This window comes from Ambystoma mexicanum, chromosome 8 (assembly GCF_040938575.1).
Source record: "Ambystoma mexicanum isolate Mex_15411 chromosome 8, UKY_AmexF1_1, whole genome shotgun sequence".
NCBI classification, from domain to species: domain Eukaryota; kingdom Metazoa; phylum Chordata; class Amphibia; order Caudata; family Ambystomatidae; genus Ambystoma; species Ambystoma mexicanum.
In genome coordinates this window covers 431112875-431139511 of record NC_090929.1, presented here as the reverse complement: position 1 = coordinate 431139511, position 26637 = coordinate 431112875, and the positions used below count along the sequence as shown (strand labels likewise).

At 47.5% G+C, this 26637-nt stretch overlaps 1 protein-coding gene across 3 annotated transcripts in view; it reads right to left on the bottom strand.

Moving 5' to 3' along the window:
* Positions 1–26637, bottom strand: part of CASZ1 (castor zinc finger 1) — a 1374833-nt gene that overhangs the window by 995169 nt on the left and 353027 nt on the right. For all 3 annotated transcript variants that reach the window (XM_069609955.1, XM_069609956.1, XM_069609957.1), the window contains exon 3: positions 22089–22190. The gene's annotated coding sequence lies outside the window, so the exon portion shown is untranslated. The remainder of the gene's footprint in view (positions 1–22088; positions 22191–26637) is intronic.

Below are 26637 nucleotides of genomic sequence, written 5' to 3'. Positions count from 1 at the left end.
TCCTAGTTAGGGCTCTATGTGCTCTTTCTACCGCAAATCCTTGAGATAGGGCCCCTCCAGATATCTCCTGTAAGAGCATGGATTCGATGAAATCCGTAGGGTCACGGCCCTCCATCCCCTCCGGTAGGCCCACGATGCGGATGTTATTGCGGCGGGCTCGTCCCTCAGCCTCCTCCGCTCTGCTCTCCAGGTTGCCCATCCTTTGTGTCAGGGCGTGCAAGTCGGCCTTATGAGTGGCGCAATCTGCTGTATTCGGGCCAACTTCTTTTTCGAGGGCCTCCGTGCGCTCCGCCAGGGTCCTGACATCTTGTCGTAGCAGATTAACGTCCTCTTGGACCTCTCCAACCTTGCGATCCAGTGCAATCTTCAGTTCCGTAACGGCCAGTTCCAACTTGGATTCCCAGGCCGCCCTCAGTTCCACAATCGCCGCCAGGATTTCTTGGTTGGTGCACGAAGATGTCGTGCCACTCCCAGCCAGCGCTTCCTTACTTTTGGTGGTGCCCTGGCTCGGGGGAGTTCTAGTGAAATCATCTAAGGTAGGCTGTTTCCCCTTCGGCCGCACCGGCTTGTTCGACATGGCTCAGAAAATCGATCGGTTGCTAAAGTAGCAAGTTTGTGTACAGTGCACCGTCACAGCTAGGCCACCGCACAACTCGCCTCTATTCCAGTCCCGGGCCCCGGTCGGCCATTTTGAGTCGCCCTTTGTTCGCGGAGTCTTTTAACTCATAGCCACCGATCTCCGTCGCTGTTAATCCGATTCTCTCCAAAAGTTCACAATGCGTGGCCAACACCTTCACACACCATCCTGTGTATCGTCGGTGGTCAGCGATGCGTCGTACCGCACATATCTGCCCGGATCGTTGCAGGATCTCGGGAGCTCCTCCAGGACGCGTCCTCCTACATGGCTCTCGTAGCCACGCCCCCTCACAAATCTTTGTCTGACTCCTCTGCTTCTTTCTAATGTTAGGCCTTTGACACCCTATGTTGATTTTCAAATCTAGATGTTCCTAAAACTAGCATTTTGACTGTTTTGATGAACTTTGCATCCAGATATGTCTGCTTCTGTTGGCCTCATTCAAATACTGCCATTACCTGCATTGTGCAATTTGAATCTGTTGCTTTTGGACTGCCCAGGCTTTACTCAATAGTTTCATTTCTATTGCATTTCGAATATCCCATCTTGGTGCTTCTGGGCCTGCTGGCCGTATTGAAATGTTGGCATCTTGATTGTATGAGATTTTCTAAACCCAGTTGCTTTTACTCATTACGCTGCGCTAAAATGCTACTTTCTTTTACGCTTTTCACTCTTTTATCTCTCCTATGAACTCTAATTGCTTTTCTATCACCTTTCCTACACCTTTCTCAAAGTCTAGAAGGAAAACATTTTAAAAAGCACTCCTGGTCTCCAACCCAGGCATTCCCAATGCTGACACCAATGTCAACTCTTCCTCCAGGCAGACTATAACTGACATGATATGATATGATAGGTTATTTATAATGCACTTAATACCCAGAGGTTTCTAAGTGCGGACCCAGGGAATCGAACCTGTGTTGCTCCGTGTCATCTTGCTTCCAAGGCGAGCACGTTGCCCCTGAGCTATTCTCCAGAGACATGCTCCTTGCTGTACCTTCTCCCGAACTGTGGACTCCCCACATGGTGTCTTTCCTCACCCCTTTTTCCACTGCTCACATTAATGGTGGAACCAGATGGGAAGTGCCTTTTCTTCATCCAGATGCATCATTAATGTCTATCAGAATGGCACTATCATGGCTCATGGTTCTCAGCCCAACCCCCTCCTTCTTGACAGACGTCTTTCCTCTCTCATTAACTTCCTTCCTTCTCCTGCTACCCTTCTTTCTGCCACCCCCCTGGTCTCTTTACCCACACAGATGGATGTACCTCATCCCTGTAGCCAACCTCTGACGACCTTTAAAGGTGTCAACCTGCTTCACCTAGCTACCCTCAATTCTCGCTATGCTGTCAAACACTCCTCTGACATCTGTCACCTCCTTGAAGACTTTGACCTTGACGTCCTCACCCTCACTGAGACGTGGTTCAATGCCAGCTCTGTCACTGCTTTTTACACTCTCCTTCCTGAGGGTTACAAGATCCTCTCCAAGCCCTGGTCTGGTGGTGGAGTGGCTGTTGTCTTCCCTGAATGGGTCCCTGCCCCGTCATACCCACTCAATACTCTTCTTCCTTTAAATGTCTTGTTTGTAAGCTTTGCGTCTCTGCTTCCGTCTCATCCACTCTCACAACCATCTACAAGGCCCCTGGGCAGATCTCCCTCTTCCTCTCGTAGTGGGCCGACCTCACCTCCTCTCTTCTGACCTCTACCTCTAAGCATCTCCATGGAGACTTTAATATTCACCTACACTTGTCTGATGCAGCCACTCTATCCTTTCGCAACCTTTGCGTCACTCTTTCCTTCACCATTCTTCCCTCTGGTCCAACCCACTCAGCCGGGCACACCTAGCTGATATCTCCCTCTATAACCCTCTCACTACCCCTCTCTCCTGGTCTGACCACGGTTTCCTCTCCTCCCATCTGGGGCTCCTTGGCTCCCTGGCTAAGCCTCCAACTTCACTGCCAGTCTCCTTCTCTGCCATTCGACAGATGAAGCGAGTGACAGTAGCTGCTTTTTCCTCCTCCTTCATTCCTCCCCCCAGGCCTGCGGCTGACTCCCACACTGACTCTTCCCTTGCTAATCTTCACCTCTCCATCTCCAACACTTTTGATACACTTGCCCCTGCCATGAGGATCCGTATGAAACCGGCCTCCAAGTGCTATAGTTGGTATCATTCCAACCTAGCCTCGCTCAAACGCAAGTGCAAAGTCGCTGAATGGAAATGGTTGACTTCAAGCACATCCTCTGACAACATGGTCTGTTGCCTGCTCCAAAGGCAATACAGACTCTCCATCCACTCCGAGAAACAGGCCCATATTCAAATCCGTATCTCTGGGGCCACAAACACCACAGCTGAACATTTCAAAATCTGCAAGGAACCTGCCAGTCCAACTTCTGTCTCTACTTCTCCTCTTCCTTCCCAGGCCCTCTGCACAACCTTGTCTACCCATTTCACTACCAAAACTCAGGACATCCTGTCCTCTCTCTCTTCTTCCTCCATCACTCTTCCCCCTATACCCAGGCCTCCCTTGACCCCCCTCTCCTGTTCCCCTCTACTCTCCTCCTTCTCTCCCATAGCGACAGACAAGGTCACCAAGGCAGTCAGATCTATGAAAGTCTCATCCAAACAAGTGCTCTCCTGCTCTATCTATCTATCTATCTATCTATCTATCTATCTATCTATCTATCTATCTATCTATCTATCTATCTATCTATCTATCTATCTGTGTTCTTCTATTGCGCCACTAACCCAAAGGCTTCAGGGCGCACACAGGAGGGAGAAAAAGACAGACGACAGTAACATAAAAAGTTCAGAGGGAAAAAAAAACATGAGACACAAAGGAGGGCCGTATTCATCTAGTAATCCACCAAACAAAAGAGCGATGTATAATGAATGAATACTCCAGCAGCATGAAAAAGGAAATAATTATCCTTGACCTTTGTCAAACAGGAAGGTTTTTAGTTGTTTCTTAAAGATACTCAGAGAACTGCTATCAGAAAGGTGTTTAGACATGGAATTCCATAAGGCCGGAGCCCAGGAATTAAAACCTGTTCCCCCAAATCTTTTCAAGGTAGACAAAGGTTGAACTAGGGTAGTGTCGCTACTGGAATGTAATGAGCGACCAGCTGGTTTCTTTTTTACCCTGGCAGTGAGATAAGATGGGGCTTTGCCATAGAGGCATTTATACACAATGGTCAGCCATTTATGATGTAGCCGCTGTTGAACCGGCAACTAATGCAGGCTGTGTCTTGCCTCGGAAACATGCATATTGCGCTTGAGTCCCATCACAGCTTGCACTGCGCTATTCTGAATCACCTGCAACGTCTTAAGATTGGCCTGGGAGGTACCAATCAAAAGACTGTTGCAGTAGTCCAGCTTGCAGTTCACAATCGCAGCTGTGATCAGTGCAAGATTTTCTTTCGACAAATATGGATGTTTTTTTGGGAGAAATATCGACGTTCTAGAATTATCAAGGACAACATTGCCTCTCTCGCTCCCTCCATGGCTGAGCTTTGTAACCATTCATTTGCCACTGGCTCCTTCCCATCATTTATCAAGCACTCCCTTGTGCACCACCTCCTAAAAAAGCTATCTAGTGACCCTTCCTGCCCAGCTAACTACTGCCCTGTCTCCACTACGACCTTCTTGGGCAAACTCTTGGAGAAGTTGGTCATCTCCCAACTAATCCATCACAGAGAATCTGTTGGCTGTCTCCACGACCCCCAGTATGGCTTCAGAGCATCCAAAGGAACAGAAACTGCACTCCTGAACACCCGTGAAGACCTGCTCTCTAATCTCGACTCCAACTCTCCTTCCATTCTCATCCTCCTCGATCTGTCCTCCGCCTTTGACACAGTCAATCATTCCATCCTCATAAATTCGTCTGTGTGATACCCTAGGCATCACAGACCAGGCACTGGATTGGTGACCTCCTTCCTATCGAATAGGCCCTTCCAAGTGCAACTGGGCCCGTTTCTCACCTCTATCTCACTCTCCACCTGCGGTGTCCCTCAGTTCTCTACTATTTCACAGCGGCTCTTCAGCATTTATCTTGCACCTTCCGCTCACTTGATCTACACCTTCTCTCCTCAGTTTCAATGTTATGCTGACGACACACAGCTCTACTTTAAGCTTCCCTCTTCTGCCTCTTCTTCTTCCCCTCTCATTCCAGACTGTCTGACTGCTATTCAGGCATGGTGTGCTTCTAACAATCTCTGCCTTAATGCCTCTAAGTCTCATTGGGACTCCTACCCCCTTCTTCCCACCTACTTTCTGGCCACCCTCCTTGGGCCCCTCCCCTCACCTTCGTGTGAGGCAAAAACCTGGGTTTCATCTTCGACTCCTCTCTTTCCTTCTCACCCTGCATCGCTAAGCTTGTCATGAATTCTCATTTTCAGCTTCACCTCCTCAGGGGCATTCTCCCTTTCCTCACCTTTCCACAGAAACTCAATGTCTCCAGAGCTTTGGTTCTCTCCAGGCTTGACTACTGTAACATCCTCTTCCTTAACCTGCCTCTTTCCTCCCTCCACCCTCTTCAACTAATCCAGAATAGGACTGCAAGACGTGTCCTTGGCCTCAAGCCAAGGGATAGCATCTCTCCAGCCATAAATTCTCTCCACTGGCTCTCTGTGGTTGCAATGATCAAATTTAAGACTCTATGCATCATCCACAAGGCTTCCTGGGGCCTGGAACCTCACTACATCCAACTCTCTCTCCCCAAATACCTCCCTGCTAGAGTTCTTCAGTCTTCTAGCACTAACTCTCTGCAGGTCAGACGCTTCTCCAAGCAGAGAGTGGGGGGTAAATCTCTCTCTCTGGAATGGTCTCCCTGCCCCCTCCGTCTTGAGATGGATGTCCTTAAATTCCGTAAGCTTCTCAGGACCTTCCTTTTCACTTCCTCCTTCCCCCTACCATCAGTGATCAAAGTGTATGAAAAGAAGTGGTGGAACTCAAAAACTCCATTGCCACACCCCCTCGCACGCACAATACAAACCCCCAAACAAATGTGCCTGCTCTTTAAGGGAACATTCAATGCAGTGCACTTAAGTGCAAGTTTCAACTGCTTCCCACACATTTATTTTAAAAGGAAACCATTCCAGAAAGGTTTCTTTTTAAACGAAAAGTATAGGAACAGTAAAACCTAATTAAAAAAAGTAGAGGAGCACCGCTCCCAACTGCTCCTGCCCACTTTGACCACTGCCTACCATGCTAGTTCGACCTGCCTCTATTTTTGGTTGCCTGGATCACTTATGAGCCTTACTGGGGCCAGGCCCTCTTTCAACCAATTTCCCCCACCTCTTACCAGTCTACTAAGTCTGGCCTACCCCCTCCCTCACACTAGCCCACCCCATTCCCTTCTTCCCTGAGCACTTGCCCTCCTGGACCTCCCTTGGCACTTGCCCAACCCCCTAATGCCCTTCCCCCTTACACTTCTCCCTCTTTCCCTCTCCCTACTCTTCCTGTTATTGCACTTGCACGATCCGAATGTCACAAAGCCTAGTAGGACCATTATCGTTATTTCTCCTCTACCCTACCCTTGCCTTGTGGCATCTGGAAACACTTTTTGATGCATAGGCGCCATACAAATACTCAATAAATAAAAATAAAACAAATCTCATTGCTGCCGAGGTATAAGCCAACATGCCACTCATCTAGCCAACTACCCCAGAAGTGCATACCTTGCCACTGGGTAGCATAACTAGGTGTGAGATAGAGGCCTCATTTCAATGCTGCGGGTTATAGCCATTGGATTTGGAGAAATACAATGAGCATGTGCCTGCAAGAAAGCCACCTCCCTCGTCTTCTGTCTATGGACTATGGCTAAACCCCTATTCCCAGGTGCATTATACAAGGTGGGCAGAGTTTACTGACCTCCTAGAGGATGGTGATATCTAATTCCTTTTCAGGAGACACCAATAGACATGGATACTGGGTGAAATAAAAGGAGATGTTCATGCTGGCCTTAACTCTGACTCTGAAAATGTACAAAAGATAAAGTATTCACTGTTGTTTCCAATGACAAATGAGGTTCCCGTTCTAATGGTTGCCAGCATTAGCATGTTGGTATAGAGATGAATGGCCTAATGGCCAGAAGGATGAGCAAGGACGCATTCATGGTTCCCTTAACTGTGAGTACAGAACAGTAGACATGCAGCCAGGTCACACAATCAGACACTGTAGCCCCCTTTGCCCAGCTCCCTCTCCCCGTGCCAGGTGAGGGATACCGTGGGCCGAAGAAAGACAGTAAAATCTGCCACTAAAGGCTATTCCACTAAAGTGCCATTTAGGGCGAACTATGTATCTTTGACCTGCTAGAGACCACTCGCGCACTCAAGGTGTGGTCAGCCAGATTTCATGAATTCCTTTGCTGGGGGTGTGAGACCCATGGGGTTGACTCTGGTCAAGAACCGTGCTGGTACCAGATGGGCAATGGTCTGAGCTTGGTACTATGGTACTGGCTTGTCCCTGGGGATTCTGGCAAAATGCAAACAACACATCTTTGTTCTGTGGTTTGCTCCAAAGAAACTGTTTAGCGTACACAGCGAGTACCTCCTCGCAGGGACAGGAAGTGCCATGCTTGCCAAGCGGCTCCCCTCTTCTGGACGCATAGGACCTACCCCGTTTTTCTCAGCAAGAGGAGATGGCTTCCCAGCAATGGGATGGAAAAGGGGCTCTTCTGCTCACCACCGGACCAACATGTCTGGTGGAAGCTCCACTCTAGGGTCAGGGGATGGCTGCTTGTGAGACAGCAAGGGGGTTGACAGTGTATATAGTTGGGGGTGTGTGTGTGTGTGTGTGTAAGCAGTTGCCAGGGCTCATCCCCAGCCCTTTTTTCTGAGCCCTGGTACTTATTTATGACCCCAGGTGGGTTATGTTGTGGTATTTTGGCAACTTTATTATTTTAACTGTCAGTCAGTCATAGTGATATGATATGATAGGTTATTTATAATACGCTTAATACCCAGAGGTTTCTAAGTGTGGACCCGGAGATCGAACCTGTGTTGCTGCATGTCATCTTGCTTCCAAGGCGAGCACATTGCCCCTGTGCTATCCTCCCGAGACAACCAACAACAGTGGGCACTGACCAGAGCATCTGCATCCTGAGCAGCTCATTGCTGTTCACAAACCTGATGGGCCGGGTTAGTAGATCTGGGGTATTTATCAATTTTCATGACTAACATTGAGTTGTAAGGTGACACTGCTGCTATCCATGCCCACACACCTCTCCACTCAGCCTGCATGACCCTGCTACACATTCTCTTCTGTTATAACCAGCAGGGAGGGGTGAAAGCAACAGGACAGTCGCCAGCCAGCTGCCCCAGCACAGGGGCACGTTCAGTGAAAAGGAAGCAGTGTGCCTGTCATGAATGTTAGCCTATACAAGAAGATCTTGCTGCAGTGTTTGACAGGCAAGTTCATCTTTTTTTATTAATTTTTTTATTGTTGAATATAGTTGGAATTACAACTTTTTCAATTTATACATAATAAAATCCAATTTTTCAAAATATAAGCAATGAAACAGACATTATTATACATTTACAGATAGACATCTTCCAAGTAGAAAAGTTTTTATAAGAAGATTAACAATGCAATTAATTTTCATTCCATATTCAAGGCTTTTAAAAAGTTAATGGTGGCAATCCATATGCTTATACATTCGGTTGCAGCTAGAGCAACCCATCTGCTACTGGGATCCATTTGAGCAAAATACGCAAAATGATTAGCAAAATGAGTGCTTCTTAAACTCGAAAGGGCCGGACAATCCAGTAATAAGTGTTGCAAAGTTTCAACAATAGCTGCTTTTTGACAAAACCTACACCAATTGAGGTCTGAAGAAATTTGCTTTCTTCTTGATTTAACCTCCCGAGTAGGCCAAATGTTGAATCGCAACCGTAAGATGTCAGATCTAATAGTAGCGGAAGGAGCCAAACACAAGTAGGAAGCGGTTTCTCTATAGCGTTTAGGTCCAAATATTACAGAGTCAAAATCTTTGTAAGTTAAGCACTTTACTCTAGTATCAATCCAGTCCATCATATAAACTTTCTTCTTTGCTCGCTCCGGGTGAAATGTGAGAAGATCAAGCGATATATCAACATTCACCATAATGGAAAGAGCATTTGTGGACCAATGTTTTGGAAATACTTCTGATGAGTCAAGTAAGTAACTAGAAATGGAAGATAGTGTAGAGTTGTCTCGTGTGGAAAGCAAGCATTTACGTAGTAAGGCGTTCATCTGTTCAGTAATGATTTTGCCTGCATTTGTACATCTATTTACCATAGGAGGAAAGCATGTTGGCTCTTTGTTGTTTCTGTGAATAAATGGTTAACATGCTCCACTTGCCACCAATAGGATTAGATTAAATTGTTAATGATGTCTTTTAAAGAAAAAACATTTATTTTACTTCCGGACACAACTAAAATGGTATCATGATTGGAATCTGTAAATCACATAGTACATCCATCAACCACAATGACCATGGGAGCCGTAACTTTAACCCCAAATATGTTAACACTGCAAGGAGGAGCCATGGTTGGTATCAACAGTGGGCCTGGAGCTGCCTACCCTGATGTGAAGCAGGCATGCTAGAACATTTTTGGGCATAGGCACATATTGCTTACAAATTAAGCACTGACTACTGCCGTTTTAGTGGTACAAGGCGCGCTCTTCCACAGATGAGGTGTTGGCAATCTATATATCGAGATCCTTGTGTCAAACACTAGATCTGGTGCCACGGCCAGAGAGAGGTTGACGCACAGCAAAGTATCATCTCGTCACGGGTTCCAGGGGAGCGCGAGTCTCACCTTCACAGCTCGTCCACTGATCCAATAGGCCAGCAATCAGCAATGCCAGCGTTTAATCCACTCAGAAGGGAGGTTTACAGTTTAAAGCAATCAATACAGGAAAGCTGACTTTTGTATGCCACCCCTCACCCCCACCCGATAAAAAGAAAGAACATATAATCTTTTTGGGTAATACAGGTGGTTCACCAGTGAGGGTCTCCCTTCCCCGCTTTGACACCCGAGAAGTACCACATATTGATGCCCCCCCGCCCCCGTTTTCTGAGGAAAAGTTCTCTTGGTGTTAAGGAAAGCAAACGAAGGAGTCTGTTTCCCTTGAATGGGGCGCAGTCCGTTTGCCTTGCATTAACCTGGGCAATTACCCTCATCTTACCTGAGTAGGTCTCCCTGAACAGATTCCAGACATTGCCAGCAACAGAGCATTCCCTGGGGTAAGTGGGAAGCCGAAGCACAGAAATGAAAGGGAACGCATAAAGACTCTTTTCCTTTGTTTGGGTCTTCATTCAGGCTCTGTCTGCCCTATAGGGCAAAAGGGCAATGCCCGAACCAAAAACGCAAAATGCTAGTGTGGGCCAGTTTTTTTGGTCAAAGTGGGTCACTTTTTTGCGTCAGTTTGATAAATTGCTTTAACATGCGGCTAGTAGATTTGACTGGTGTCACTGAATAAATATTCTTTAAAATGCACAATTTGGATCACATTTTATCAAAAATATCCCCCTTCAGTATTACTCAAACTGTCTGTTACAAAAGGAATTACTTCCCATTTGCAACTGTAGGCCACTTTTCATTGGTGCCGGAGGCAATGTTATGCCCCAGTCTGACCCTGTCTTCATTTCAAGAGGGGCGGCTTTGAGGAGTCGCAGCCTACCACTTGCTCTGGCATTGCCGCAAGCAGGTGTTCCAAGTGTGACTGTCATGAGGCAGTATTGCGGCATACACATGTGTGCCACTGAATGGCTGGCGCCTCCGCCTGTGTCATATTCCGCGTATAGAAAGTGCTTCAAAGTGCATCACCTGAGATCACACTCACAAAGCTTTCACAAACCAGCACTTTCCTGGGTTTTGACTGATCGGGCACATTCTCTGACTTTGCCAGAACCGGGAACACAGAAAATGAAACACTCCCCAGCTTAATTACCCGAATATCGGGGCACACTCCTGGATCTTGGCTGATCCGGGCACAATTTTGAGTTTCAGCACAACAGTAACACTCACTAATTTCTTCTAAATGGTACGCAAACCATGACAAACGTGTAACATTTCTTAATTTTGTCAGAAGGGGGCGCACGCCCTGGTTTAGCTGTGTGGGGTACATCTACAGATGTTGGTAAATCGACACATAGGCAGCTTTTGGCTGATCCGGGAAGTATTCCCTGATTTACGACGATTAGGTAAAACTGCCTGATTTTTGCTGCGCCTGGCACTCTTCCAATTTCTACACACGGTGACGTAGCTCTCGACTCAACTCATGTGCTTTTGGCGGGTGCCACCCACCTTGCAATCAGCTGACTCACCTGCCAAACTCCTGGCTGAAGGTATAGTCTGCCTTACAGGTTCCACCAGTGAAGGAAGGCTAGGATTTTCAAACAGGGAAGCAAGATCCCTCCCCTAAACATCTCCCAGGGAACAGAGGGAGATACTGAGTCCAGAGGACCCTCCAGAAGCTCCAGAACTTGTACCCGGCCAACACACAGCATGCCCTGCTAGGCTCTGCAGTACGCTTCCTAGGTGGGAAGTGCCAGAGAGTCTCTGAACCAAACCCAGGACAAGGCTAGTGCCTGCAACACTCTCCTCAGTGTTGGGCCGTCTTCCTTAAGGACGACAGGAGCCCAGTGAAGAAGCTAGGAGGCGTGCATAGACAAGCATCTACCGATGTCTGCCTTAAAAGACATTTTTGAGGAGACAGTCAAGCCCCTTGAGCTGCAACCGACTGCACCCCTGACTGTTGTCATGCCGCAGTCACTCACGCCGTCCGGGACGTCTCGACCAGTGCTTCAGACCCACCAACGGCACTAAGACAACGATTCTTGACTCGAGCCGCCGTGTAGGCCCGACTGCAGCCGTCCGTGTAGCCTCACTAGCCCTGAAACCGACTCTACACTGTCAAGCACCAAGAGCTTCTACAAGCACAAGGTACATTGTGGTTTTGTCCCCCTGGTCCTTCTCCAAAGACCCCTAGTGACATTTAACGACCCATTGCTCCCTTTGTGCTGAAACCAAGTATCCTTGAACTACTGAGATTAATTACTTTACCGATTACCCTCCTGTCAGTATCCAGAGTGCATCCCCTTTTCCTTCTTGAAACTGTCTGTCCTCTGCATTCCTTTATATGATGGGTTGCATTTTGTAGTGTGCTAGAACTGTCTGTTGTGATAATAATAAAGTAGATATTTTTTGACAACGTTGACTGGACAGTTCCTTTTATCATTGGGTAATAATTGTATTTTCGCTGTGCAACTAACCAATGATCAACGACCTTGGGGAGATAAGCCTGCCGTTCCGTCCATGTTACCAAAATTGGACAAGGAGGTTAGTAATTGACTTGTGCTTCCAATCTATTCGGATCCCTTCTGGTGTACTAGAGGTGTGGGGCTGATTGATGGTTTAGAAACCGATTTTCATCCCTGAACACTGGTGCCCTCGAAGTTGATTGGTCACAGTCACCCACCTCACCTTTCAATAATTATTCATGGAGCTGGAAATCACAGTGCCATCCTTGTACGGATATCCTTTTCCTCACTGACAGATCCCAAATGATACATAAGGCAACTTTCTAATCCCAAGCCAGAATCATCCCATAATGGGTCCCTGAAGAGCTTTTCTTCATCCTTTTCAATGCTTTTATGCCACAGATGAGCTCCATTACCCAACATTTCAATGTGACCTGTTACAACTGCACTGATGATGTCCATTTCATCTTCGAATTAAAAAGCCAACCTTCCATCAGCACCCCAGCATCCTAGAAAGTCTCTACACATTCCATCTCTGGATGGACAGGGAGGACCATAGACCAAAAACGTACAGAATTATCATGTGCAGCGACTGTGTGCGTGGGCCTGATGTCTTCACTGGGCCTATTATACTGGGTCAGTGCCCCACACTTGCCACAGTAAAGCATAACCACAGACAGCTATCCTTTCATGGGAGTCTCACATCAATGTGATAGATAAGACCTCTCTGAACCACCTTCAAACTCTTCCCCACATCATGTTAATTCATATTAAGCATGACTTCCTTACTCATATCAATCCTGGACTAGACTAATAACATATACCTATATTTCCCGGCCTCCCTTACTAAGGGCCTCATTACGACCCAGGCGGTAAGTTACCGCCTGGGTCGTACCTTGACCACCATGGCGTAAACTACGTTTACGCCATGGTGGTTGGCGGACTTACCGCCCCATTCCGAGGTCGGCGGGGCGGTAAGTCCCCAATCCCCATTTACCCTTCCCCATTCCCATTTTTGCCCCATAGGGCATAATGGGAGTGGGGAAGGCGTTAATTACGCCACCGTAAATTACGGTGGCGTAATTAACAACATGGTCCCTTAGCGCCATGGATTTTAACACCTGCTAAAAGCAGGTGTTAAATCCGCCATGGCGCTAAGGGACCTCGGAATCAGGCGGTAAGGGTCGGCGCTGTTTACGCCTCCGTAAACCCCTTACCGCCTGAGTCGTAATGAGGCCCTAAAAGTCTTTAACTGTCCAAAGTGAGGCTTCCAGCCATCTTGACAGTTCTCCAGACCCCGCATCGCCTCCCGGTTGAGCTTCATGTGAGGTTTAAGAAATTCCACATTACACACAGACCCTATGAAGGGCTTGGCATTTGGTGCTAAGTGGTGCCTGGTGCCACCCCTTCAGTGCATAACCGCCCTGCCCATGACAGACACACAACATTAAACTCAATTAACTGCGACCCTTATGGACAGCCTGTGCATCATCACACTTCTGGTGTATATTATTTTGAATCCCATTAACCAGGATGTTGAAATAACATGGTGAAGTTGAGCAAAGGCATAGAGCTCACATAGGTGAACACCCTGTTTTTCAATCCACCCTTCTTGTACTGGCAGTTGGCTTCTAGACTGTGAGTTCTTGGTACACTAGCAAGACACTTGTTGTGGGGTGGGGGCATCCACATGGTTCCCTGTGTTAATATCCGCTCTAAAATATCACAATACAAAAATATTGCCATATTTTTGTGGCAATATTAAGCCATGGAACCTAAGGGGGACACCCCCGCAACCCCAGGTCCTAATAACCTCATACATTGTCCCCACTACTAATATCGCCTATGGCCTTAACCCACAAGCAAATATTTGGCGATATTATTGGTGGGTAAAATATTACCTGATACCTGCATAACTGTACCTTGACTGGTTTATGCCACCAGAGCATCCAGGTTGGCTAGCCGTTATTATCACTGCCTATAATATTCAGAATAAGAGAGTCTAAACCCCTAATGCTAGAGTAGAACACAGGAGTGAAGCACTTCTGAGCTTTGTATAGCAGATCTAGTTTTGATTTGATTTTTTAAATAAGGTTTATGTATTGTATATATTTAGATTTCTTCCATTATCCATTCCCAATTGGACTTTCAAACCACTCAAACTTCTCACTAGAGAGAGGGGCTATCCTGCAGACTCAGCTAGTACAATACATCATTGGCTTTGAACGAAGCCTAAGAAGTAAGACAGAAGTGGACAGAGACTCAAATGAGGAGCAACCAGAAAACTCCACTGATCTCCAGGTAGACACCACCTACCCTGTGAAAACAGATCCTGCCTCTAGCACAGCCCTCTAGGCTGTGACTGCCTGCAACTCAACGTCCACATCCCCATGGCCTTTCCCTGAAAGATGTGAAAACCTTTACGTTGAAGGCCAAAGCTGGGAATATAGGCTCTAAAAGATGATCCAAAGCATTTGAGAGAGTTGGACAGAGAAAGGCATGTGTCACAACAGAGATACAGGAAAGGATGGGCCATATGTCTTCACAACAGAACTAAAATGTGTGCACATTGATGCATTCAACAAAGTGCATGCTATTAGAGATAGCAAAGTACCAGGAGTTTGCACCAAAACCACACGTACCCAGTGGTGTGCTACATGCATTTTTCATTGGAGAGGGCATTTAATCTGGCTGTTTTGAATCTAAGTATTGCAAAGAAATCCAAGTGGACTATATCAAGGACACAACTCAGGGATTTGTTTCACGCGGATTAAAAAGGCACATGTACAGTGTTGGACATATAAAAATGAGTTGAATGGAAAATGTCTTCTTAATTCAAATGGTCTCTTCAAAAGTCCCTCCTGGTTTTTCCTCATGTACCACTCGAAGTCTATTTTACAAAGTTTCTCAGGCAATGGACATCCTGGTGGGTGAATGGCCTTTCCTGGGTGGCCAAAAGGTGATACGCATCACTGAAGGTTCTTCTTGAGCAGATTCCGCAGCATCTCCCAACTGCTTTCTGGTACACCATTCTGACTATACTGTTCTGGACCCGGACCCATCTTGCTCCCCTCCTTGTCAATGGGCTGGCACTAGACCTTGTCCGTAGCCCTCAAGCGAGCGATTGTCTGACCTCCTCAACCTTCCGCCACATGCTCATCCCTCTTCACACTTCTCCTCAACATAAAATAGACTTATGTTGTTTCACTTTCTGTCTTAAACTTTCCCGGCTTCTGCAAAGGATTTCCCACTGTCCCGCTCTATCAGTTTCTGTTTCCTCTAATCGACTTGCCTACCTTCTTTCTCTTTCCAGCTTCATTGCATTCCTCTTTTATCGTGGATTTCTACTTTTCCCTCTTCTTCAACACCTCTGACCTCCTCTGCTTCCTTCCCTTCTCTTAACTCTTGAGTTCAGTTACCATCTCTTGTTGTCACCCATCCTCCTACTCCTCTACCTCCTTTTGTACCTCCAAGACTTCCTGCACCACCAACTCCTACTGCATCCCTAACATCTCCTGTATCTCCAACTCTTCCAATACCCCATATGCCTCCTCTCCTCCATTCACTGGTTCGCTACTCTATAGTCTCACGTCACTCTGTTATCTGCGTTGGCATTTTGGCAGTTTCTTCCTCTCACCTGGGCTGCACTTGATAATCTTCCCTATTCTATGTGATTATTGTGGCCGCCTGAGCTTCCTGTGCATAGCTGTATCTGATCCCACTGACTTCTTTCTCCATGTAGATCGAGCATCTAGAAGGCCTGGCTGCCATCTTAGATCTTTCTGTATCACGCACATGCACTTGGATGCACATGTCAAGCTCCATGAGTAGAGCTGGCATGGCCGTGTCTGCTCCACCACCCTTTGCTTCTTCACTGTGGGTGCAGAGAGCTTTTGACCACCAGATTCTTCCTTGGTAAGCTTGAGCGGGATATCAAAATTGCCCAAATACCATGGGCTCTGCTTTACTGGCCCCACAGATTTCAACATAATATCTTGAGTATGATATTTCAAAGGGGTGGTAGGAGAAGCATAAGCCATGTGGCGGTCCCCTACACCTGGCCTCCAATGTTGTTAGGGAGATCAGGAGATCCGCACCTTAACTACATTAAGTAGTGGTTTGGGCACAGATGTCTGAGTTCGCCCACACACACCCTAAGGGCTAAACTGGGGGAGTATACATAGCATTCTGTCAATTAAGGGAGCTGATGTGCCTTGATGATGGTTTTGATGTCCTATCTTCTCTCATGGTTCCAAATATATAACTGGCAAAAAGGACAATACATTTGTGGCCCTTAAACTTAAGGTGGGTGCAATAGATACTTTTCTACCCACTGAGTTTTTGTGCAGAAGGGATGAAACTGCCAATGGATTGACTAATGTTTCTGAGGTCATCAACACTACCATTAAATATGGCTTGCTTGCTTGTCCCTTGGACATAAGGAGGGATGGATGGCATGCACCCCTCCTTATGTAATGTGTATCTGCTCTAATACGTAGAGGGGGAATTGATGCTGATGATTTGAATGTTAGTGAAGATTTCTCATAGACTTAGTCCCCTATTGTCATAGCTAACCAACCCAGCCATTTCTGTGAAAAGAAAGCAAGAACTCTCCACTTCATCTCCATCTCTAGCCAAATGTATAGTCCACTTACTGAATTGGGATAACAGATAAGAGTATATCATTGGGTTGCTCGCTTAGTTTGAGAAAATCATGCAGATTCCTTTATAACCACAAAGTCATCCAAAGGATTGTGTCTCCTTCAAAGACAAAGTCATGCTGTTCTTGTTCTTTATGTTGCTAACCCCATTCCAAGGGTCCTTCCGAAGTGAGACGCAGAGGGAAGCATATAATCGGGGCTCCTGTTGAGCCCATGAAGATATTTTGCCAGGGCCTTTTGTGGTACATGTATCTGGGTTCTTCTTTAGATGTAAGGTAATTCTGTGTTGTTCCTTTTTTTATGCCATGGCATCTGTTTGTTTCATTTTCTCTTTCCAATTTTTATATTTTTTCTTTTCTCTCACCTCATAGTTCCCTTTTTCGTTTTGTCTGTATTTCTTTCTTACTTATTTCTCCCTCCATTTGATTTATTTCTGCTTCATTGTCAATATTGAGGCCCATCTCAATGATGACAAAGAAAGGCTAAAGATCATGGAAGGAATTGTCAGTGGAATGACATTGTTGGCCCTCTTCCAATTACCCTCTCTTCTCTCGCACGCATAACACCTGATGAGGTCACCAGACAAGTCCCATTCATGAAGGCTTCATCCAAACAGGTGGGCGTCTGCCCTTCAAAAACCATTAACAACAATATTGACTCCCTCACCTCAGCCTTGGCTAATCTCTGCAATCTTTCCCTTTCCACTGGCGTATTCCCAACTGCCCTTAAGCACTCCCTTGTGCACCCTCTGCTCAAAAAATCCTCTGCTGACCCCTCCATTCCGGCAAACTACCACCCTAACTCCATCACTCCTTTCTTGGGCAAACTCCTGGAGAAGTTGCCTATCTCTCAGCTGACCCTCCACACTGAATCTATTAGTTGCTTCCATGACCATCAATCTGGCTTTAGAGCATCCAGAGGCATGGAAACTGCTCTTCTGAACACCCGTGAAGACCTATATTTCAAATCTTGAAACTAACACTCCCTCTGCCCTCATTCGCCTTGACCTCTCCTCTGCCTTTGACATGGTTAACCACAACATCCTGATTGCACTTATCCATGAAACCGTGGGAATCACAGGTCAGGCTCTGGCGTGTTTAACCTCCTTTCTCTCTGACCGCCCACCCCCAGGTGGAACTCAGAGCCTTTCTCTTGACTATAGTTCTCTCAACCTGAGGCATTCCCAAGGGATCTAACCTATTCCCCTGGTTGTTCAATGTCTATATGGCTGCCCTGGCACGTGTAATTGCCACTTTCACCTCTAACTTCCAGTGTTATGTGGATGATATGCAACTAGCTTTCAGGCTACCCTCAGCCGCCTCCTCCTCCTCCTCGCTCATATCTGAATGTCTGTCTGCCATTCACTTATGGTGTGCTGCAAACGACCTCTGCCTCAACGCCAGTAAGACTGAGATTGTTTGCATTAAGATCCCTGCTCCTGCTTTCCCACTTTCACTCTGGCCGGCCTCCCTTGGCCCTGCACCCACACCCACCTCTGAGGCAGGAAACCTCTCATTCTCCTCTCCCATTTCGGACAACTCTAAAAAGACTATCAGCTACACCACCTCAGAGGTGCTCTTCCTTTTCTCACTTTCCCCAGCGGCTCACTGTCTCCAGAGCCCTGGTTGTCTACAGGCTGGACTACTGCAACAGCCTCTTCCCCAACCTCCCTTCTTCTGATTTGCGCCCTCTGCAACTCATCCAGAAAAGGACCGTAAGACTTATCCTTGGCCTCAAGCCCAGGGACTGCATCTCTCCAGCGCCAAAATCCCTCCACTGGCTCCTCATGGCTGCAAGGATCAAGTTCAAGATCCTCTGCATTGTTCACCAGCCTTCTGCAAGTGGCCGGTTCTCCAAGCAGAGATTTGCAAGGAGATCTTTATCCTTAGCAGGGGCCTCCCTATGGAACAGCCTCCCTGCCACCCTCTGTCTTGAGCCTGATCTTCTTAAGTTCTGTAAACTCCTCAAGACCTTCCTCTTCTCCTCTTCCTTGTTCCTCCCACTACCCTGCTAACCTATTTTTCTGCTCTTTTACCTCTCTCCCTCCCTTTCCTTTACAGCTTACTGACTGGCCGCTTGGTGTACCTCAGAGTCTCACATGTCCCTGACAGCCCCACCGGTCCTCTTACGCACTCAGGGCCCCACACCCCACCCGCACTCTTTGCACTTGAGAAATAACCCAAGAGAGTGGCTCTCTCTGCACTTACCCTAGTCTCCACCGACCGGGTGCACTTGGACCGCCTCCTCCCTGTGACCATCTGTGCACTTGCACGATCCGTACGCACCGTGCCTGAAGATCGTCTGTCTGTTCTCCCTTGTCTTCACCCACTTGATTGCACTGGTAAAATTGCAGAATCTCCGTCAGGCCTATTTGCTGTATCTCCAGCTGTTAAATGTATTTTATGCACTTACTCTGCCTGTGCAGACTTTTATGGTCTCCAATTTCAAGGGCTCTGAGCGACTGTTGTTTTTTCCCCATGTTGCCACCCTCCTTGAGCGCTTTGAAACACTTGCCTGTGTATAGGCACTTTGTAAATGAACCATACCATACCATGACTCAGCCCTTGATAGTATGGATGTATGCCCCAACATCGAGGATCTTGTTGATGAAGAAACCAACGTATGATGGCTGGTATTGAACAGAGACTCCTCCGTGCATGGACTTGGGAAGCTGCTTGAGTTTGGGGATATTTCTGCAGCCTACGTATCAATTTACCCCCACTAGAAACCATGGGCCGCATTATAAGTTTGCTGGTTCTGAAACAAGGATGCCGGTAAGCTCACTGGCACCCTTGTTTCCGGACCGGCAAACTACCTGTCTGCTTGCTGTGGCTGCTGTGCTCACCAAGTCGGACCCTGCCGGGTGCTGCAGCCACAGCAGGCAGACAGTTCACTCAATCCTCACTCCCATAGAGTCCTATGGGACTCTGGAACTCTATGGGAATGGGGACTTACATTTTGCCAGCGCCTGACTTCCCGGCCCGCCGGACTTGTAATATCCTGCTGGCAACCGGAAGTTAGGCACCGGTAAAATATGACAAGTCCGGCGGCAATCCGCTGGTAGCAACGCCAGGTTTACCGCCGGACTCGTAATGAAACCCCATGTCTTTCGTCACAAAACAAGTGCGAATATGAAGGGCATAAGGCGGCGTACACGCCATACCAGGTCCCCGCAGTCAAATTATGACTGGGTGCAAAATGAACTCCTGGGAGACTATAGTGAATTAATGAAGTCTCATGTTCTTCCAATTGTAGTTGGAGGAAAACGGTTAAAAAATGTCACAATTCTCTGGGGCTCATTTTCATCAGAGCCATAACGTTAATGAAAGGAGTAAAGGCCTTTACCCCTTCCATCATTTTCAAGCATTTGTATGGCAGAAAGAATGGGCGAAACAAAACTTGCGTTTCCACTGCTCTCTTCCTCTCTGCCATACAAATGCCCCAGCATTTGCACCGGCATGGATTTTCGCATAGCAGTCAGCGATTACAATTAAAAATAAGATCTGTCTGACATGAAACATGTTGGACAGCGTTTATTTTCAATTGTGAACACTGCTTACCATGCGCGCATGGAAACAGTGTTCACAAATGTAAATGAAACACTCTCTGACATACAAGCATGTCGAAAAGTGTTTAATTGAAATTCTGAGCGCCGCTTGCCATGAGCGTTTTTCAAGCGTTGCTCACAATCAAAAGTAAACGCTGCCTGGCATAACAGCATGCCAGGAAGCATTTATTCACTTTGCACTGCAGAGTTCTGTGAAGGGCAAAAGGCAGAACATGGCTGGGTTCCCAGCTGGCATGCCCGGGACACATAAGAGTAGTGCTATTACAGGGACACGATTTTTGTCTGGGAGCACAAAAGACACATGAACACAAGTGGGTATTTGACTGTGCAAGCACAGCCCCTCTGCACTTCTTCAGGGCTCCACCATCAAAGGAATAGAAGGGGCACAGAACCATTGTGCCATATGGCATGTAAAGATTCAGAGGCATTGCTAGGGTGCTTGGTGCGGGGGGGGGGGCGATAGCCCCGGATCCTTTGGTTGTAGCCACGAATAGAAGCTCAGGGGCTACAACCAACAGGTTAGCTAGCCCTGAGTGCCGACACTCCCGACATTAGCATAGCCCAGCTTTGTTCCATACCTAGCAACACCCCTGTAAAGAAGCAAGGCAATAGGCCAGTGGGACTCATGAGATTTTTTCCAGACCTAGCAACACCCCTGTAAAGAAGCAAGGCAATAGGCCAGTGGGACTCATGAGATTTGTTCCAGACATAGCAACACCCCTCTAAAGAAGCAAGGCAATAGGCCAGTGGGACACATGAGATTTTTTCCAGACCTAGCAACACCCCTGTAAAGAAGCAAGGCAATAGGCCAGTGGGACTCATGGCATTCATTTGCCCTGTGCCGCGCATTGGGTAGGGGTGCTCAACCAAGATAAGTGGGTATGGGATAGGATTCCCCCATGGAGACTGAGCAGGATAGAGGATTCCCCTCCCAGATTTTCTTATCCTGGAATGCATTTGTTGATTCACCGGGTTAGTGGTGGTGTGAATTCCCATTGCAACATGGAGGACATGAGAACAAAGAACAGACTGAAAGTCCCATGTCTGGGCAGACCTGGGACTTTGGTCAGCATTTGCCCAACTCAGTTACACGCTTGCAAGAAGGGTTCAGTGCTCGTCCAAGCTCCACGCCTTTTAAACAGGCTTGGCTCTGTCTGCCTCCTCCCCACTGCCCCCGCATGCAACAACCTAGGCCATGCATTCCGTGCTCTCGAAAAAGCAACCACATTGCATTTTAAACTGCACCTAAAATGAAGCCCCCACTTGGGAAATTGCCACCCATCCCTACACCCAGCCGCGGCCCCCATGATGGCCCTCCTTCTGGTGAAAAGCCTGCTTCATCTTAAGTTTTGTAAGTATTTTCTCATTTTGATAGTTGGAGTTTAGGTGCAGAGTAAACCCGAATTACATTAAAATCAGCACATGCTATGAAGGGGACCTCTTTAGAGTAACCTGTGACCCAGTAAAGTATTGATCTGATACATGATTTATAACACACTTAATACCCAGGTGTTTCTAAGCGTGGACCCGGGGATAGAACCTGTGTTCCTCTGTGTCGTCTTGTTTCCAAAGCGAGTACCTTGCTTCTGGGCTATCCTCCCGGGACTTTCTGCGTTAAGATGGCAAGCAGTGCAACTGACAGAACAGAGCCTTACTATGAAAGGCTGCTAATGTAGGCCAGGTATGTTTCATTGTGACCAGGGTCTGCAACCAAGCGTGCAGATCTATACAAACCAAACACAGTACAACATGTCACCGTCAAACAATGGAATGATAGAAAGATCTCTCGGGGTTTTAGAGGAAATGAGCACCAGCTATTATTTCACGGCCCCAAGAGTAAGCGCCTGGGAGCTAGTGCACTGAAGCCAGTGGCGTGCGCACAGCTCCACCTGGCAGCGGCGAGTGACAGAAACCAGCACTTCGTGCAGCGAGGCCCACTCCACGCAACTGCATCTAACCAGCGGCAACGAGAAGTCCCTACCTGGTCATGCTGGTGGTCAGAGTGGGAAGGCCATGCTCCTGTGCAGTGGGGATGGACGCCCGGTGCTTGACAATCCCCTTCACGCAGCAAAAAGCGCTTCGTCTGAGAAGAGAAGATGCAGAAATGAGTGAGCGCCCGTGTAATCATCAGCAGAATGCAGTGCAGTGAGGTTATGACGTGAGTGTGCTTTCAACCTACACACTGAGAGCAGCAAGCTATGCACAACTGGCACCAAAGAAAGCGGGCATGGACCTGTCGCGTTTACAGCTCTTCCAAAGTGCAAGAGGTCACACGAGCCCAAGTCCCGGAATTCACCCCACTCTTATCATCTACCAACAAGAAAGGACCGGATCACCACTTTCCTTAACCAGTAATGCTTTGGACCCATTGTCTGCATCACAGTGACATCACTTCCTAGTCCACATTCTCGACATAGCATCCATCGAGTATTCACAGCCATGCCTAGTGCAGAGCCAGCATCACTGCAGACATCCGGCTTTCCCTGACTGCCCCATCTCTGCGAAATGTTAGGTGGTGAGGAAACATCTCTCTAACAAGATGGAGGGCGGTCCTTTGATCCCAAAGGAGTGACAGACGGCACAGCCATTTTATCCTCACATCCGCATCCTGATGCTGTCCGAATGGTGTATCTGGGACAAGGCCACAGGCGCTTTGATGATAGGCTGAGTGCTTTCAGAAATGGAATGCATGCCACGCCCACTGCGCATTAGGATTCTGTTAGCCTGGCTTCCTTTATCCAGTGGGCTCTCAGTTCTAGGTTGGGGCACAGCCTACATTTGTAAAGGTGCTACTGCTAGTTAACAATGGACCAGAGGGGGTAAGTATATTGTTTGTTCCAGCCTTGCTAAAATCCAGCAAACCTGACAGGACAGGGTCCGGTGGAAGGCCTGGGTGTTCAGTTGCATTGAGGTTTTAGTGCAGCGGTACAGGCTCTGAAGGGTGATAGAGCGCGTACCGAGCATGTTTCTGAATACATTACAGGATGGTACAGTCTAAGAGGAGCAGGTTTTAGGGAAAGCAAGGCACACAACACGTGCTGTATCAATATGACGCACTATTGGTACAAAAAAGGCTGCACTTTGATGTTTGGAGTGGCTGACCATGGGCTGGATAGAAAAGAGAAATGCAAAACTCGGCCTGATGAGAGGCAACAACAGAACTCCTCAGGAGCTCTCCTGGAAACTAGGGTGCAGATTGTGCTCAGAATAGAAGCACATGGACCATAACCATGGAACGCTCAGCCCTGAGAGCCGAGGTGAATTAACCCCACCTACCCCACTGCCTTTGGGACCTTCTGCATTGTCCCATTTGCTCTGTTGTCAAAGATTCCATGGAAACACCCAGCTGGCCTAAGATGGAACGGAAACCTAGGCACCCACTCCCCATCTTAATGTATATAAGCCAGAACCTAGAGGCAGGTGGAAGCTTTGGCCAACACAACTTTCACAATTGGTTTAGGGACACTGGTATCCGCTTTTGGGATCAGAGTCCGGATTTTCACCTGGGGCTTCAGACTTGTCCAGGACAGGACAGCATTGTTGCTCAGTCTACGCAGAGACTTCTCGAGGACATCTGAGTGGATCCCGATGTATGTCTAGTGCACGGGCGGGCGGCTGGGTGTCTGTGCCTCGCGGGCCTGCAGCATAGATGGGATCCGGCAGCTCCGTTGTTTGCTGTGTTACATGGAGGAGAGCCAACTCTAGCAACGATTGCTGTAGTACATGACTGGATGCCGGCTGTGTCAGGGATGTCTGCGATACATGCAAGGGCAAGGGCAAAGGCAAGGCTCAGGATTCTCGCAACACGTGGAACGCTTGTGCTTTGTCCCGGGCCAACATCAGCACATCTCACACCAGCCACAGAAGGGATCTCCACCAATCACTATCTGCCTTAACCTTGATTTGGGCTAGTGCACCAAGCCATAGTTTAGAATTGCCCCCTTTACACCGTTCTTAGGTCTCTCCCAGTGTCTTCAGCAGCAGCCCCAAGCACTGGCAATGCCATCAGTTTGGGCTTTTGTGCAGGCAATGGAAAGGCACTTGCCACCAGGCACTGTCTTAGTGGTATTAACTGCCCATTGATGGTAGAAGGTGCAAAATGGTGTGAGTACCTGGACATCTAATAGCAATGCCTGGTAAATGCCTAATACTTATGCACATCCAATACTGTTGGCTTTGCCTATGCTTGTTTTTAACAGTACTTCAGTAAAGGTCACATATAGTGCTTATAAATCAAGTGGCTGAAGGCAGACCTGGTTAAGGCATTTTATTACAACAGTAGTGTGTTTACGGCTCAAATGAAGTCAGAAGACTGCTTTGAAAAAACATTGGCATGCACTCCGAGCACGTGCTTTGATGGTAAGGCTTGATAAAGTTGGCTCAATGGCCCATAAGGAGGTGTTTTGGGCGGGGAGAGGCAGGGACTGGGTGGCAATGGACATAGGTGATTAGCATGACCATGGGCAGTCAAGGGGTGGGCAAATAGCCAAACAACACCTACAGGTGTGTGTCCCTTCTCACATGCCATTTCTCCCTGTCTGTACACTAATGCAATAGTTTTGACTTATAGTTGGTGCAAGCGCCACCTAATCGTGAAAAGTAAAAATAAAAGGGAACAGTCCATCTAGTTGCGACTTGCATGTGGACCTTTCCCATCCCAGTGCAATGCTTCCTATGCTCGAAAACTCAGAAAGGATGTGTGGAGACTAATTTGAGATCGGGCTCGGTCCAGACACAGAGCTAAGCAGGGTTTTCAGTGCTTCTACCAACAGCCCTTTTGTCAATTTAGTCAAATATTGTGGCGTTTCTATGGTAATTCCTGTTTTGAATATCCTACACACTCACTTTTTGAAAAAGCTCTTCCTGTTTGCATTTCGACGCCGAACCTGTAAATACGCCTAGAGTTTAAGGAATCAAATCAGAAGCACAAAGGTTTCAGCAGAGTTATCTGAAGTGTCTGCCAAGCTTCTTCGGGCTCCAGGAGGTATAGAAAAGCAGCCCTACCGCCCAGCCTGCAGCCTGTGCTTTGCGCTCAGTGCGCAAGACAGGTGTTGTGAGGGCCCTGTGTGTAAACGTTGTACTTTACAGTCCATTGTATAAGCTTGCGCGTTAGGGTCTAGTGGGCAAGCTCTGTATTTTAAAACCCAGTGTGATTGTCGTGTTTTTGGGCCGAGTTTGCATAGCATGGCATACCGGGTGTTTTGAGGGCAGCTTTGTTTCAGAGTTAAGTATTAAAGCTCTGTGGTTTAGGCCTTCGTGTGCAAAGTCTACAATTAGAATGTCCAAGCTCTGTACTCTGGGTGCCCGGTGTGTAACGCGTATATTTTGGGAGCCCTGTCTATTAAGCACCATGTTTTAGAGACCTTTATATAAGATCTGTCTTTTGGGGTCCAGTGTGTGGGCTTTGTGATTTAGCTAGCATTGTGTGATGGTGGTGTTTTAGAACCGATTGTGTTTGATTTGTGGTTTATGTGCAAGCTCTGTGTATCATGGTCCATCATATGAACTTTGTTTTAGGAGACCGCAGTCTACGCTGCATGAATATTGTCCAATGTGTATACTTTGTGTTTAAGGTCATAGTCTGTAAGTGGTATGCTTCAGGCCCGCAGGGATCTGTCACCTGCAGCTCTCTAGATGTTTTGATCTAAGACTCCCATGATCCCTCACCATTGGCAACGCTCTCTAGGACTGATGGGAGTTGTAGTCCAAAACCTCTGCAGAGTCAAAGGCTGCAGAGAACTGCTGTTGGGCAAAGTGTGTAATCTCTGTGTTTGTGATGTGGTGTGTAAACTTCATAACTTCATAGTTTGGGCGCTGACTGAGTAAACATTGTGTTGTGTGCACTGTGTATAAGATGTGCTTGAAAGTCCAGTGTGTAAGTTCTGTGTATTAGGATTCACTGGTGAGATCAGCGCTTTTGTCTTTAGTGGACGATTACATGGCGGCTGTTCTATAATAGGTGAGGGGGCACGACCCGCCAGTACCCTTGCCCATTACGGAGGAGCCAACCCAGCTCAGTCAAATACTGAGCACTCCCCCTCTGCTTTCTGCAGCCGAGGGAGGGCTCCTGGCTGGCTTCAATGGTCAAAGGGAAACATTGCTGCCCTTTGACAGTTTCTGTTCCCCAGAGCACATGGCCAATGGACCATGCAAGGCTGGGGGCGTTTTGCGTCTCCAGCATTGCATGGCCCTTTGGGGATGCAGGCTGGGGAACTGAACTCCTGAATGTACATGGGGGCCACCATACCTCAAAGATCATCAGACACTCTGTGGGTGTTGACATTGGAGCTCCATGCTCCTGCGTGGATGTGCAGGTAGCAATATTTGCTGCCTTGTTCCTGTTCATGTAACGCACTTGATTGAAAGTTCTAATGAAGGAGATTTGAGTCTCACGAATTTATCAGCAGTTGAAATCGCCTGCCTATAGATATATGTATAGGAGGTTACAATTTGTATGTCAGAGTATATTTAGGAAGAACACGTTATTCCAAAAGTGGAAGGGTGCAGGGAAAGGGATCCTCACAGCATAC